The following is a 5,565-nucleotide window of genomic DNA, read 5'->3' as shown; positions in this document are numbered from 1 at the left end:
TTTTAAGACACACAACCCACTCCCCACCCTTGCCTCTGGAAATCTCTCGAGAATGTCCCTGGCACTGTTGGTTTGCATCCAATCTGCAGAAATCCCCGGGGTGGGGGTGGGGGGACGGTGGAGGGGGGGGAGTTGCGCTCCTGAGTCTGAAGCTGATAGGGTGTCATTAGTCATGCTGCTGTCACCATGGAGATGGCTGGAGAGGAGAGGAGGTGGTGGGGGTGAGGATATTTTGGGTAGGGTGGGGGCTGATGCAACATCATGACTGGGAATCCTGCAGGCAGTGGGCTGCTGTTACTCTGTGCAGATGGGTGTCTGGGGGACTCGGAAGGGAATGTTACCAGGTGCGTGGGAAGTGGAGAAGGGGACACTGAGCTTCTCCATGTGGTTGTCTTCAGGCCAGGGCTGGGGTATTTGGGGCAGGGCAGAGTTTGTGGAATATAAGCCATTATGAGGAAACACAGATGTTCTTCCCCGGTTGGCAAAGGCCAGGATCAGTAGGTTTCCTTGGGCTTTGCCCTGTTTTCAGGGCTGGGGATCTGCTGTGAGTTTGGGATTACTCAGCAGTATCTTCTGCTGGCCCAGAGTGAAGAAAACAGAGCAAGAGGCAGCTCAGAGTGGCTGCCTCTCAGGTGGAGAGCAGAGAGAGGCTGGGGAAAGAGAGTAGGGACAGGTGGGAGGCAGGACAGGATGGGACTTCTCCTAGGAGAGCGGAACTCTTTCCTGCTCCTGCCTCAGCTCTGTCTTCCCCTTCAGCCCCTGGAGCCTGTGAGGAGCTGGGGGAATCTGGTTGCTTGGGTAGCAGGTGGGCAAGCTGCTCATGTCCCCAGATGCTCTTAGATTTTCCTCCTGGGAAATCCTCCTCTGACTTCCTGGGAAAACTGTGGGAAGCTCCCTGGAGGTGCTGAAAGTGCCACCCTCACTGCCTGGGTGGGACGCTGGCCGGGAGGGCCTCCGCTTTCCCAGGGGGTTTGGGGGTTCCTGGGTGAGGCCGTGGGATGGATCAGGAGCCAGGGTGGTTCCCTGGCCTCCTTCCAGAGGAACTTACAGCAAGGAAGTGCCTGAGGGAGGGCAAGAAATTTACTTCTGGGGGAAGGAGAAGAGCCAGGTGGCTTTGGCTGCCCTGGAGAGTTGGGCGAGCCTTGGTGAGGCTGCAAGTAGTGGGCGACTGCCTGGGACTAGACCGTGGCAGGCCCCTGAGGCAAGCAGAGGTGGCCGATACTGGCTTTGCTGTGGGTGGGGAGCAGAGAGCTGTGAGCTCACGCCGTGCCCTTTATCCAGAGCAGAACCCCCAGGCTCCACCCCCACTTGTGCCTCTGGCTGCCCTCTGCTATAGACACCTGTGTGCTGTTGAGGGCTGTGGACACGGAGATCGTGCGCCTGCTCCGCCCCCCACTGTAGGGAAAGCAGGACAAGGGGATGAGGACAGATGGGCCCACGGAGCCGGCAGCTCCCTCCCTTCTCTGTGTCTTTGGCCTTGTCCGCCAGAGCTTCCCTTTCTGCTGAGAAGAGGGACTGCTGGCAGGTTTGTTTACTCCGGAAAGCACCCCCTCCTGCCTAGCGATGGCTTCTCTTCAGCTTTCTCCAAGTGTGTTCTCCGTTCCTCCCTGCCTGCATTGTGCCGGCCCTGCCACCCTGCTGGGATCTCCCAGCCTATCTCAGTCCTTAGTGTTGTGGGCATGGAGCAGGGCTGCCTGAGAAGGTAGAGAATGCTCTTCACCTGTGTCTTCCTCCTGCCCCCTTCTTGGCATGGGGCCTGAATTGGTGGTGTTTTTAAAGCTCTGAGGTGTCTGTGCTTGTTTTTATTGTTGAGTTGTCTGTTGGAAAGTCCTAGCTTCCTCTTGGCCCAGCTTGGGCACTGCCAGCAAGCACTCGGATCTGAGCCCTCTGTTCCTGGTGCCACCTCCCCGCGGCCCCACATAGTTCTCTCACATAGTTTAGTGTGGTGTTCCACATACCCTCGGAGAGCGGTTTTGTGAGATCCTCTTCTGTCAGAAGGTGGTGCTTTAGGAAGATGTGTGTGGTGTGTGAACTCATTCAGAGCAGTCAAAAACTCTGGGACACAGGGCAAACGGGGTCTCCCGGTTTGGGGGTTTCCATGGGAGAGGCCCAGGATGGGTAAGCTCTCTGGGTGAAGAATATCCAGCAGCAGTGGGAATGTGCACATCTAGCAGGTGCCGAGTCCTGACAGGGTTTCAAAAATATCCATGATACAGGGTGTGTGTCGTGCCCAGCACAGGCATGAAGCTGAGCTTGATACGTGCAGCCTGTCACTTTGCTGTCTGGCGTGTTGCATGTCTACCTATGACATCCCAAGGAACATGCCATAGCACACACTGTTGTCACCTCCTGCCTCTTGGCAGCCTGGACAAGAGTGAGTGCCCAGAGCCGCAAGCACCAGGCTCTTGGGCTTCCCACGCTGCTCCCATGCTCTGCCCCATGGGAACCCTTGATTGGCTGAGGATGTGTGGAAACTATTTTGGGCCTGTGCCCAGGATCTCTGCCTTCTGTCTCTCCTTTGGACCACTGCTCCTTTTGTCAAGGATCTGCGATCCTCAACTTTCCACACACCGTGGGGAGCTCCTCCTAGTTCTTTCTTGCCTGCTCTTCCCGCTCTGAGGGTCCAGCGGGAACTCTTTTATCTCTGAGGTATTGTTTACAAGCGGTAGTGAAGTTGGGCAGATATGGAAGCAGGTGGGCATATCAAGCTAGGCTAGGAAAGGAACCAACCAAGGGGATTTCAGAGCTGAGTTTGAGGATGGAAAGAGAGGGCTTCCCCGTGCATAATGAGTACAGTATTAGAGTCCCAGAGCTCAGATCCACCTCCTTTGTGACCCCAGCCATTTTTGAATGTTGTGGGAGAGGGGGGAAACTTTGCAGTACAGATGGGTGACTGAGTCCAAAGGGAGCCTTTCTGCCCCTGGAGCTGCCTATAAGGCCACTGTGATGGCTCCTTAGCCCCCTGGCTTGGCTGGCTGAGGAGGGGCCTAGGTGCTTGGGCTCCCTTCAGCTGCAGATGGGCATTTCTGCTAGAAATGGTTATTGTGGTGTTGCCAAGTCCCCTCCCATGCCCCTGAGGCTGTAGCAAATGGTTTGGCTGGCTGGGGATGGGGGCAGGCAGTATAGGGAGGGGCCTTGTTTTGGCTTAGTTTTGGGGCCTCTTGTCTTTCCCATCCTGACCTCCTGGGTTTTTGGCCTCATTTTCTCTTGTCCTCGGGCATCTGGGAGTCAGCTGAGGACTCCCCTTGTTACAAGGCTGTCTGTAGCTTCTAGGGAGGAGGTAGCTTCCTTACAGATTAGTTGAGGAAGCCTTTGGGCAAATAGAGATGGGGGTGGCTGAGACAATTAAAATCTACAGATTATCATGCTATCCAGAACTGTGACCCTGTCCCCATTCACCTTATCTCTGTTTCTTTCTCCCTTTGTCTTTCTGCATTTACTGTTTACCGTGTTCTATGTGTAGCACTAGGTCCTGAAAAATAAGAGAAATCATTATGATGTGATATTCACAATATCACTGGAAGCAGGAGACATTGACTAAATTGCCTAAAACTGTAACACTGAATGGGAAAACCAGCTCTGGCAGTTTTTTTCCCCTAATTCAGTGAACGCTTTTGATCTTTGTGTTTGGGGTTGTCAATTTGCAGGAGAGAGAGGAAGCCTGTCACCCCACACCAGCCCTAGCTCTTTACATCTGCTTTCATCACGGACTTAGTGGACCTCAGGGGACTTTGAAGGAACAATCAACATACCAACTGTGTTTTCACTAAGTTGGCGTTTCTGGGATCTGGCGATTACAGATTAGGGTGGTGGGGTCAAGAAATGGACCAGCTGGGACGATAGCTTAATTCTGAAAGGAAGGTGTTGGCTTTAGCTGCCTTGGGTTTAAGATTCAAGAAAAGCTAGAAGGAAATACTGTGCTGGGGCCCTTTACCTTGCACCCCAAATTGTCTTCTACTCATTCGAAGCAGTAAGCAGCCCTCACTGGTTTAGGAGCTCCCATGAGACCGCTGACTGGGAAGAGGAGGGTGAGAAGTGCAGCCACGCAGTTACTTTTCCTCTCTGATCCCACCTTTCCTGTTCTTGGGTTCTGTCCTTAGCCATTTGGCAGTCCCTGGACTTTAGTCTTCTCTGTAAAATGAAGGGGTTGTTCTCAAATGAATGGGTTTGAGGGTCAGTTTTCCTAATTTCCAAAATACTGCAGACCAAACAGCTCCTTCTGTATGTAGAGTTGGCAGCTCTCGCCATGCATAGCCCCTTCAGGGGTTCAGCACCATCCAGACCAATCTGTGAGCCATTGAACGAGGTGGTCTGGCAGATGCACTCAGGGATGGAGCAGGAAGTTCACCTCATGTGCTAGTGTCTAAAGGCTTCCTCTTGGTTCCTGTGTTTATGTTGTGATGAACTGGTGATAACATTTATGGGTCATTCCCTGAACAGCATTACTTTAGAACTTTGCTTCTGGAAGAGCAGAGGGTCTTTGTTTTGACCCCTCTCTTCCGTACTCTCCATCAGAGTCACTACTTGGAAGAATATAGATCTTGCCACCCCAGAATTCTCTTGGAGTACCTCAAAAGATTTCACTTGCATCATAGCCTCTGTAGATAAGGATGCCTCCTGTCTGTCCTTTTATCTCTGCAAGTCTCAGTTCTGATGGTAGATTGGCGGGACTCTGTGTGTGTGTGTGCATGCGTGCACGTACAGTTAAGGTTGAGGCCAGGCCCCTGTAGTTGCCAGAATAGACTTGGGCCCTGCTGGACACTAAGGCTCTATTGCTCTGGCAGTGTACCTTGACTTCTGAGCTTCTTCCATTTGGTAGCTCTTGATCACATAGAGAGGTTCAGCCCCTTTCCTCTGAGGGCTGGTCACAACCTCCGCCCTGATTTCTCCTAAGGATGAGTCTCCTAATATTTCTGATAGTTTGAGTTCGGGAAGCTCCCTCCTACTTTATGTCACCCCCTTAGCCCCCCCACACTCTGCAAAGTTTTTTTTTTTCTCTTCTGCTTATGAGCTTTGATCTTTTCATTTAAGATGCTGAAGATTACAGAAAAAAGTTAAAATATTAATTGCCTTCTATGCCAGCTGCCTCATCCTGGAGGAGGCTGGGGGGAGGGTCTAAAGTATAATATTGTCATGCCACAGAAATATTCCTTAGGAGGCAGACATTCCAAGGACAGTGAGATTAGTTCAGTTCAGTTCAGTTGCTCAGTCGTGTCCGACTCTTTGTGACCCTATGAATCGCAGCACGCCAGGCCTCCCTATCCATCACCAACTCCCGGAGTTCACCCAGACTCACGTCCATTGAGTCAGTGATGCCATGCAGCCATCTCATCCTCTGTCATCCCCTTCTCCTGCCTCCAATCCCTCCCAGCATCAGAGTCTTTTCCAATGAGTCAACTCTTCGCATGAGGTGGCCAAAGTACTGGAGTTTCAGCTTCAGCATCATTCCCTCCAAAGAAATCCCAGGGCTGATCTCCTTCAGAATGGACTGGTTGGATCTCCTTGCAGTCCAAGGGATTCTCAAGAGTCTTCTCCAACACCACAGTTCAAAAGCATCAATTCTTT

General features: G+C 52.3%; 1 protein-coding gene across 1 annotated transcript in view; it reads left to right on the top strand.

The window, feature by feature from the left end:
• The window catches only part of TET3 (tet methylcytosine dioxygenase 3), a 111,158-nt gene that overhangs the window by 17,160 nt on the left and 88,433 nt on the right, over window positions 1-5,565 (top strand). The gene's annotated exons all lie outside the window — the stretch shown is intronic.

This window comes from Bison bison, unplaced genomic scaffold (assembly GCF_000754665.1).
Source record: "Bison bison bison isolate TAMUID 2011002044 unplaced genomic scaffold, Bison_UMD1.0 scf7180017864508, whole genome shotgun sequence".
In the NCBI taxonomy this organism is placed as follows: Eukaryota; Metazoa; Chordata; class Mammalia; order Artiodactyla; family Bovidae; genus Bison; species Bison bison.
The sequence above is the reverse complement of the archived record's forward strand: the minus strand, read 5'-3'. Positions and strand labels throughout refer to the sequence as shown.